Source organism: Bos taurus, chromosome 12 (assembly GCF_002263795.3).
Source record: "Bos taurus isolate L1 Dominette 01449 registration number 42190680 breed Hereford chromosome 12, ARS-UCD2.0, whole genome shotgun sequence".
Lineage (NCBI taxonomy): Eukaryota > Metazoa > Chordata > Mammalia > Artiodactyla > Bovidae > Bos > Bos taurus.
In genome coordinates, this window is record NC_037339.1 from 30,559,130 (window position 1) to 30,569,862 (window position 10,733).

At 48.7% G+C, this 10,733-nt stretch overlaps 1 non-coding gene and 1 pseudogene across 1 annotated transcript; one reads left to right on the top strand and one right to left on the bottom strand.

Moving 5' to 3' along the window:
• Positions 1-3,018: 3,018 nt before the first annotated feature.
• On the bottom strand, positions 3,019-3,108 carry LOC112449169 (uncharacterized; annotated as a pseudogene).
• Positions 3,109-10,370: 7,262 nt separating this feature from the next.
• TRNAG-UCC (transfer RNA glycine (anticodon UCC)) lies at positions 10,371-10,443 on the top strand. Its single transcript has one exon. It is a non-coding gene; the product is annotated as a tRNA-Gly (tRNA).
• The last annotated feature ends 290 nt before the right edge of the window (positions 10,444-10,733 follow it).

A 10,733-nucleotide genomic window follows, 5' to 3' on the forward strand; every position in this document is an offset into this window, starting at 1 on the left:
TCTTAGTTCCTTGACCAGGGATCTATCTGAGTTGCTTCCCTGGTGGCTCAGACGGTAAAGAATCCACCTGCAGTGCAGGAGACCCGGGGTTGGGAAGATCCCTTGGAAATGGGAATGGCAACCCACTCCAGTATTCTTGCCTGGGAAATCCCATGGACAGAGGAGCCTGGTGGGTTACTCACTTCAAATACAACAACATGGGTAGATTGAAAGTAAAAGGATAGAAAAAGATATACCATGTAAATAATAGTAATAAGCAGGAGTGGCTGTATTGACTTGAGTAAAGTAGACTTTAGAGCAGAGAAAATTGCTAGAGACAGAGAGCGACATTACATATGACAGATGGCTCAGGCCCTCAGGAAGACATACAGCAGTAAGATAAACCACTGCTCCGGCTTCCGTGGCACAAGTCTCTCTTCCTCCCTGGACAGTAAGAGCCTTCCAGGGCAGGAGCCACACCTTCTGGTCTTGCTCTTTCACCCAGAACATCATTGAGAAATGATTTGTATAAAATTTAGTCCATGGCAGTGCAGTGTGGCTCATAAGGACACAGTGAGGGAAGGGGAGAGAGGGGCGAATTGAGAGAGTAACACTGAAGCATTTATATTATCATACGTAAAACAGAGAGCCAGTGGGAATTCACTGCAGGGAGCTCAAATCTGGTGTTCTCTGATAACCTAGATGGGTAGGGACGGGATGGGAGGGATGTTCAAGAGAGAGGGGATATATGTACACCTATGGCTGATTCATGTTGATGTATGGCAGAAACCAGCACAACATTGTAAAGCAATTATCCTCCAATTAAAAATTTTTAAAAAAGAATAAAATGTAAGTGAAATAGTTAAAAAAAATAGAAAGTCCATGACTGCAGTGTGGCTCGTAAGGACACCCTCTTCTCTAGGCCGGCTCATCGGAAAATACCCTGATCCTGGGAAAGATTGAGGGCCGAAGGAGAAGAAGGTGACAGAGGATGAGATGGTTGGATGGCATCACCGATTCAACGGACATGAACTTGGGCAAACTCCAGGAGATGGTGAGGGACAGGGAGGACTGGTGTGCTACAGTCCATGCAAAGGGTTGGACACAACTTGATGCCTAAACAAGAAATTCTCTAGGAAGAGCCTGGGAGGAACTAGGGAGACTGTTCATGGTGTCATGACTTGGTACCCATGTCATGGTGTCATGGGTACCAAGATACCCTTTGAAGCAGAACACTGGTTCACTTTAGACTTGAGGTGAGGTGGGATCCCCACTTGCCCTAAGTGCTCTCCTGTGTGGCTTGACTAGAGTCCTCCCTAAAAGCAGGGCCTCCACCCTTCAGCTGTGCTGCAGTCCTCTTTCTGGGTCCTCCCCAGAAACCTAGGGCTTCTTATGCAAATAACGTCCCAGCTCTCCTGAGAGGCATATGCAGATTAGGCCCCACGGTGACCCTCCACGCGAAACCATATCCATAAATAACCCCAACTTTAAGACACACTGGGGTCAACCGGCATCCCCTTTGATTAAGTAATGCGCTGAAATGCAGTGAGAGTCCCATCTCATGATTGGAACGTAAATCTGAGAGAGACTGGCCGGGAATAAATAGAAACCCGTCTTGGCTGTGTCATTATGATACTCGGTGGCTGGAAAGGAAATTATTTACTTGGAAAGTCTCCGCAGTGACATTACGTGATCACTGGTACATCGCTAATGATTTCTTTGCTCCCGTTTTTTTATGGCTTAATATTTGCTCAGTGCCCAAAATTTACAGGACAGAATTTGGCAGCACCCTTGGTGAGTGAGGCCAGGGCACATGAGCCTGTGGTCAGAGAGGGAGATTTCCCTGGGGGCCGTTCAGAAGCCTGAAATCATGGCCTCCCTGCCCAGGGGGAACTCAGAGGCCAGTCTGAGCATTTCCTGACCACATGCTTCCAAGGAGCCCGTCCTGGCTCATCTCTCTGGGCAAGGAGTCCCTAACCTCCCGGCCGTGGACCAGTACCTCCAATCAGATCAACAGCAGCATTAGATTAAAAATAAGGAAGAAGTGAAGTCAAACTGTTCTGAAGCTCAGTCGTGTCCGACTCTTTGCGACCCCATGGACTGTAGCCCACTGGGCTCCTCTGTCCATGGGATTCTCCAGGCAGGAATACTGGAGTGGGTTGCCATGCCCTTTTCTAGGGCATCTTCCCAACCCAGGGGTCAAACCCACATCTCCTGCATTGCAGGCAGATTCTTGATCGTCTGAGCCACCAGGGAAGCCCAGATTAGAAATAAAGTGCACAGTAAATGTAACTCACTTGAATCACCCCAAAACCACTGCCCCACGCCTGGTCTGTGGAAAAATTGTCTTCCACAAAATTGGTCCCTGGTCAAGCAGGTTAGGGACCACTGTTCTAGGGGGCTGTTTTCACTGCTGATGGTCAGACTTCAAATGCCTGTGGTCATCTTACCATGATACCCCCTTACCCGGGCCCCCTCCTTGTACCTGGCCTGACCTCCTGGCCTGCAACTGGCTGATTATTCACACATGGAGGCTCCTGCCAGTCTGGGGTTCTGCACCTGGGGTTCTGCTTCCTAGTCCCTCATCCGTGTGGGTTTCGGCCCTTGAGGCGTCTGCTCTTGTCCTCAACTTTATTGATTTATTGATGGGCCAGAGTAAGGAGTGGACAGCGCCCAGGCTCTCATGAGTTCAGGGCCGCCGTTTGTCCAGGGGGTCACAATTACCCACATGTTTGACCCCACAGCCATCCCAGGTGAGCTGATTTTCTGCCATCATGTTTTCAAATTCACCCCCGTTAAACTTAGTAAATCCCCAATTCTTGGAGATATGGATCTTCTGACAGCCGGGGAACTTGAACCTGGCCCTGAGGAGGGCCTCAGTTACATGCTCCTTGTTCTGCAGCTTGGTGCAGAGGGACATGATGACTTGGCCAATGTGAACCCTGGCCACTGTGCCCTGGAGCTTCCAAAGGCACCACGCATACCTGGCTGGAGCCTAGACTGGGGACACCAGGCCAGTCATGAATGTCCACTGGGAAGAGCTGTCTCCAAGGTCCCTTAGGGCAACCTGTTCAACAACAGACTGAATACACTACCAAGAAGGCTGCTGTTTGCAGCCACGGCTGTCCTCAACTTTGGGGTGCATCTTGGCTTTTCCTTGTCTTCCGGGTCTCCTAGTCCTGACGTTTGACATTCCCTGGATGCATCCACACTGGTGCCCTGGCTGCTCTCAGTCATCACCCACCCAGGCAACTGCCTTTTGGACCAGAGCCCCCAGAGATGGCCTAGCTCCTCATTCCTTTCCTTCATCCATCCTTACCCACAAAGAGTCACCCCCAAATCCAGTTTAGTCTTCCCATTACCCCACAAGGATGAGGTGACCATCTTCTGTCTTGCATCCCTCACTCTGGCCTCCATGCTGAGGGTGGGATGGCATGGGGTTAAAAGTAGGAGCTCCAGAGGCTGGACGCTACCTAGCTGCTCACCCCAGCTGTCTCTCTCTAGCTGGGAGACCCGGGACAAGTTGACACGGTTTTCAGCCCCAGGTTCCTTATCTATTAAATGGAGATCATAATAGTAATCACATATGGATGTGAGAGTTGAACCATAAAGAAGGCTGAGCACCAAAGAATTGATGCTTTCCAATTGTGGTGCTGGAGAAGACTCTTGAGAGTCCCTTGGACTGCAAGGAGATAAAACCAGTCAATCTTAAAGGAAATCAACCCTAAATATTCATTGAAAGGACTGATGTTGAAGCTCCAATACTTTGACCACCTGATGGGAAGAGCTGACACATTGGACCCCAATGCTGGGAAAGACTAAAGGCAGGAGGAGAAGGGGGCGACAGAGGATGAGATGGTTGGATGTATCACTGACTCGATGGAATGAGTTTGAGCAAGCTCTGGGGGTTGGTGATGGACAGGGAGGCCTGGCATGCTGCAGTCCATGGGGTCTCTAAGAGTCGGACACAACTTAGTGACTGAATAACAATATAACAGTAGCTACCCTAGAGGGTTGTTGGCAAGATTCAATAAATAATTCATGTGACACCTTTAGAACAGAGGCCAGTACATAAGTGGTACGCACTTACTAGTTTTCGAAGTTAATCTTTACAAGCTAAGCCAGCTGTGAAACACTGTTTCTGTAATTCTGTGAGTCCCTCTGTTGTGTCATTCCTTGTGCTCCTGGCCACCCAGCCTGGACGGGGACGCTAAGATCAAAGCCAGGTTTAGGGGAGGGGGAGGGCGTTCCGGATGCTTTTCTGTCTGTAATTTTCAAAGACGGTTCTCTCCCCTAAAAGAGCTAAGCTTAATATCAACTCCTGAATCAGCTGTTTCTTGAAGAACAACCATGGAAGAGATGCCACGCAAAGTTAGTACCATTTTCATTCTTATTCTCCTCTGTCAACTGACTTAGGAACTTGGCTCCAAAGCTCTTCTTTTTTTTTATTTTTGTAAGTGGATGGCATTTTGTTTATTTATTTTTGGCTGTGCCGGGTCTTCGTTGCTGTGAGCAGGCTTTCTGTAGTCGTGGAGAGTGGCTCCTCTGTAGTTTCAGTGCGAGGGCTTCTCATTGCGTTGGTTTCTCTTAGTGTGAAGCGTGGGCTCTAGGAGCGCGGATTTCAGGAGCTGCGGCATGAGGGCTCAGTTGTTGTAGGCTCACAAGCTTAGTTGCCCTGTGGCATGGGGAATCTTCCTGGACAAGGGATTGAACTTGCATTCCCTGCATTGGCAAGTGGATTCTTAACCGCTGGACCACGAGGGAAGTCCCAGAGCTCTTGCGATGGGGGTTTTTGTGCCGCTGCTCGCTCGTCACTCCCCTCCATCCCTCAGGATTGAGTTCCATCGTTTTCTTAACCACAGGTGGCCTCTACAGCCTACCAAGGAGGTTTACATTCCTTGCAAGGAAGACCCCATTTTACTCAGATTCTTTTCCCATAGAGATCATTACATACAGAGTATTGAGCAGAATTCCTTGTGCTATACAGTAGGTCCTTATTAGTTATCTAGTTTATATATGTGTGCATGTGTGTACGCTCAGTTGCTCAGTCGTGTGTGACTCTTTGCGACCCCATGGACTGCAGCACGCCAGGCTTCTCTGGCCATGGAATTCTCTAGGCAAGAATACTGGAGTTAGTTGCAATTTCCTCCTTCCGGGGGATCTTCTCGACCCAGGGATCGAACTCACGTCTCCTGTGTCTCCTGCATTATAGGTGGATTCTTTACCCACTGAACCATCAGGGAAGCCCCTCAGCAGGTCCTTACTAGTTATCTATTTAATATATAGTAGTCGTATATGTCAATCCGAAACTCTCAATTTACCCCTTCTCCCTCTTAGGAAGCATAAGTTTGTTTTCTACATCTGTGACTCCATTCCTGTCTTATAAATATGTTCCTTTGGCATACTGGGTGAAATAAGTCAGACAGAGAAAGACAAATATCATAGGATATTGCTTATATGTGGAATCTAAAATAGCGGTAGAGATGAATCTATTGACCTGAGTTTTGAAAGATCAATGAGTAGGTGTTTACCATCAGAGGGTGGGCTGGGCGGGAGTGGGTCGAGACTTCCAGGTCAAGGAAACACCTGGACCAGAGGCGAGGCAGCCAGGGGATGCGTGTGGGGCTGGGTGGGGTGGGGGAGGATGCACAGAGAAGTGAGATGGCAAAGGGTACCCAGGACCCCTGGGCTCACACCATCTACAGCCCTGACCGTCAAGGAAGCTGAAAATCATTTATTTACACTGAAATGCATAGTGAAAACTGTTCATTATGGCTGGCCAGATGCAGGAGTCCTATGCCTATAAAAGAGCATGAAATCTCTCTCCCACAGAACAAGGTTGTCTTTGGGGTCTAGGAGATTTGAAAATCAAAGCTTCAATCTTGGATGTACACCCTGCTGGATACTGGCTGGCATTGCTGGAGCAGCAGCCTCTGCGGTGGAAACCGGGGGACCCTTCTGGGAGAGCCTCAGTCTCAGACAGGCAGGTGCTCAGAGGAGGCCTACCAGGGCCTGTAATTAAATGATACTGACCCACCTCTAGGATAATCCAGACTAGACTAATTCTATTCTCCCTCAGGCAGGAATTCCGAAGAATCACCCTGGACAGATCTCCTAGTAGAGCATAATTTTCCGTTATGATTAATTAGCTAGCTAGACATCTGTATTTAATTAATGACTCAAGCATCTATTAAATGGTCTCTACATGACAGGCACAGTGGATTCAGAGCAGCATAAATTTGGTCCCTGCCCTCCAAGCGCTCACTGTTGGAGAGATGGGTCCATAGACCACCCCACAGCGCCATGTGTTGTATGCCTGAAATCACACTGCAGCCTCACGGAAAATAAAGCATTAAGGCTCCTGGTGAGGAGCTGGGGTCTTGAAGGATGCGTAGGAGTTTTATCGGTGGATGGACTGGGGAAGAACCTTCTAGGCAGTTGCAGCAGCATTTTCTGAGGCGTGAAGCTATGAAAAACCACATTACGTGTGGGAGCTTCCAGCTGAAGCTCATTTCTCTCAGCATGGCAAGCTTTCCCCATCTTGCCAGCCCCCAGGCAGGCATGCTCACGGACCACGGCTGTTTCTCCCACTTCTCTCCAGCAGTTCCAGGCGGCGATCACAGACCTGCAGAATCAGTGCCTGGAAGGAGCCTCTGTGCTTTGACATCTTTCATGCAGGCTTTCATGTTGCAGAACCATCAGGTGTTTGGAGGACGGTGGCAGGAGGAAAAATTGGGATGGTGGTTTGGGGCCAGAATGTAAGAGCCTCATGAGTCATTCCGAGAACCTTTGGCTGATGGCAGAAAGCCACTGAACGTGTTTGGGCTGGAGAATCACCCTGTCAGATCCATGGTTAAGAAATAAACTCTCTTCACAGAATAGTGCGCCATTCTCCACATCAGCACTGCAGCTCACTGACGTGTGGTGGGGGACTGCTTAAGGTCTGCAGAGGAGGCCCTTAGCATCCAAGGAAGGGTAGGGTTGACAGCATCCCCCAGAACCTCTCCCACTCTCTCTGGGGAGGTACAAAGTGGGGTGGAGTTCCATCTGCTGTGCCGAGAAGTTTGCTGGGCCTTGGAGTGACTGCCTGCCCCACCTTCAGGAGACCAGGCATTGCTTCCTATTTGATAACTTCTCTGCCTGGTTCACATTACATTTGTACTCCCCCACCTCTTTGAGCCTATTTATTATGTCAATTTGGGCTTCCCTGGTGGCTCATCTGGTAAAGAATCCGCCTGCAATGCAGGAGCCCTGGGTTCAATCCCTGGGTTGGGAAGATCCCCTGGAGGAGGGCATGGCAACCCACTCCAGTATTCTTGCCTGGAAAAGCCCATGGACAGAGGAGCCTGGTGGGCTACAGTCCCTGGGGTTGCAAAGAGTGGGACACGACTGAGCGACTAAGCACACACACGTGTCAACCTCCCTCTTGGTCCATTTGTCCCGCAAGTTCTGCTCCTGAGATTCGTGCTGTTGGCTTGATGTCTTTCTTCTAGTGGTTGTTCTCTGCAGAGGTGCAGTTTGGATCACGAGCTCTGTCTCCCTGACCCGTCCACTCCCCTCTCTGCTGATGTGTATTACTGAGATGGAGGCCTTTGTGTGTCTGCCCTGATGAGTGTGAGGGGAGCGGGGGGAGCTCCCCAGTAGACCACAGAAACCTGGAGCCGCTGCAGCCTCCCCCTTGCTTCTGTTCCTGCCCAGAGCTGTGCCTGTAAACCCTCAGGTTGCTGAGCTCCAGTTCCGGGGCCAGGCCCCCTGCTTCCATCGATCCCCAGCTCGGCCCGGTTCAGGGGGCTCATGCTACACAGAGCTGGGCTGTTGCTTCCTCTTTCTGTGGGACCAGATGGGCTTGGATAGTCCCAAAGCAGTGTGGTGGGGAATGGTGAGACCTGAGCTATAACTTCCAGAACCTTCCGGTGTTCCTTTTTCAGTCTGTTGATGTGATGGATTATATTGGGTGTTTTTTTTTTTGGCTGTACCACTTGTGGGATCTCAGCTCCCCAACCAGGGATTGAACCTGGACCCTTGGCAGTGAGAACTTGGAGTCCTAACTACTGGACTGCCAGGGAATTCCCAATATATTGATTGATTTTTTTTTTTAAAGATTGACTTATTTGTTTATTTTTTGATTGTGGTGGGTCTTTGTGGCTACAAGTGGGCTTTCTCTAGTTGGGGAGAGCAGGGGTTATTCCTTGTTGTGGCTCCTGAGCTCTAGAGCACAGGCTCAGTAGTTGTGGTGAACGGACTTAACTGCTCCATGGTATGTGGGATCTCCCCAGACCAGGGATCAAACATGGCATTAGATCAAACATCTCCTGCATTGGCAGGCAGAGTCTTTATCCCTGAGCCACCAGGGAAGCCCCATTTCTAGCCTTTGATTTAAAGTGAGAAATGTGCAATGCTTTCTTTCACTTGAACACTTAGAGGCCGTTGTAGGGTTATTAAGCGGCCTAATTTCAATATTGTTGTGTCTCAAGAAGTAGGGAAGGAGACAGGGTAACAGTCCTGGTGGAGCCATTGATTAAGTTTTCCATCTACTGTGGGTGTGTGGCATCTCAAAACAATTACAGTAGGAACATCAAAGATCTCTGACTATACAGCATTCTAACAAATAATAATGAAAAAAGTTTGAAATATTGTGAGAATTACCAAAACATGACACTGAAACACAAAGTGAGAGAATGCTGTTGGAGGAATGGTGCAGATAGACTGGTTCTATGCAGGAGGGTTCCTTCGATTTGTTTAAAAAAAAAATAAAAGAAGAACCACCCAGTGGTTCTTTGGGTCTGTGATAACCCAATAAAGTGAAGTGCAATAAAACGAGGTCTGCCTGTAAGCCCATCAAAGGCATTCTTCATTTCTGCTGCAATGCCTTTGATCTCCAGCACTTCTCTCTGGTTCCTTCTCAGGACTTCCATCTCTCTGCTTACACGGTCCATCTGTCCTGTGTCTGTCTTCTCTATCCATTAGCGCTCTTAGCATAGTCATCCGAGTTGTTTTAAATCCCTGGTCTGATCATTCCGACATGCCTTCCACGTCTGGTTCTGATGCTTGCGCCGTCTCTTCGGCTGTGATTTCTGCCTTTTGGTAGACCTTGTGATCTTTCTTAATAGCCAGACACGATGTGCTGGGTAAAAAGGAACAGCCATAAACAGGCCCTCAGTGATAGGTTGGTGAGGTGTGAAGGGTGGGGAAGGGTGGGGCACGGTGTTTCTCTGAGCCTGTGTCTCTGGACTGTGAGCTTCACAAGTATTTCTCAGTTTATTTTTCCTCCTCTTTTAGGAGGCACAGGATGGCTAGGGCAGGTGGAGGTGGGGATTTCCCTTCCCCAGGCAGTCTGGCCCTGATCACGCCCCAGCAGGCCAGGCTCTGGTTACCTAGTTCCCCCTGAGGGCAGGCATTGTTAAGATGCACAGAGGAAAAAAAAAAAGAAAAAAAGAAGCACAGAGGGCTATGGTGTATTTCTTTTTCTTTTAAAAGTTTTTATTGGGCTGTAGTTGATTTACGATGTTGTTATTTTCAGGTGTATAGAAAAGTGAATCAGTTATATATATTTTTATATATATATATCCACTCTTTTTTCCTTTTTAGATTCTTTTCCCATACAGATCATTGCAGAGTATTGAGTACAATTCCCTATGCTAGCCAAGATTGTCTGGCACTACTGGTAAAGAATCTGCCTGCCAATGCAGGAGACACAAAAGACCCGGCTTTGATCCCCGATCCCCTGGAGTAGGAAATGGTAACCCACTCCGGTATTCTTGGGAAATTCCACGGACAGAGGAGCCTGGTGGGCTACAGTCCATGGGGTCACAAAGAAATATGACTGAGTCCAGGGTGCACAATGTGCTACACTTATGTCCTTATCCGTCATCTATTTTATATATTGTAATGTGTATGTGTCAGTCCCAAGAGATATATGTCTGGTGTATTTTAACATGGTTCCTTTTCCCCTCCCACTGCTGGGAGCATGAGGGAGCTTTTCTCTGATATTTACTGTGGGAAATCCTGCAAGACTGTGGGGGCCTGCTCTGATGGCATCCCCCTGGAGATTTTAGCTCTCAGACTTGTCTACATGGAGTGTCTAGGGGATTTGAACATCACGGCTGCGGTTTTTGTCCCAGCACTGGCTCCCACTGAGCCCACTCCGGGCGGCTGCCGCTTCCTGTACTTGCTCGGCTGGGTCTGCAGTCTTGCAGGCAGTGGTTGCCCCGTGTCCCCCCTCCCTCTCTTATTGCAGCCTAGAGAGTTGTTGAATTTTCAGTCTGTTAAGCTTTGACTTACTAGAACACAGGGGCAACTTCCAAGCTCTTTACTTGAGGAACCAGAAATCTGATGTCCCATTCTTTCTTGTAAACATATAATCACAACACATTTTAAAAGATTTAGGGCCTTCCCTGGTGGTCTAGTGGTTATGAGTCTGCACTTCCACTGCAGGGGGCACAGGTTCGATCCCTGGTCAGGGAACTAAGATCCCACATGCCTTGAGGTATGGCCAATAAATAAATAAAATTACTTTAAAAAATAAAAGATTTAAAAATAGCTATTTATGCAGGGTTTGGGGCTTCCCAGGTGGCTCAGTGAGAACGAATCTGCCTGCTAATACAGCAAACTCAAGAGACATGGGTTTGATCCCTGGTCCAGGAAGATCCTCTGGAGAAGGGAATAGTGACCCACTCCAATATTCTTGCCTGGGAAATCCCATGGACAGAGGAACCTGGCAGGCTACAGTCCCGGGGGTCACAAAGAGTTAGACA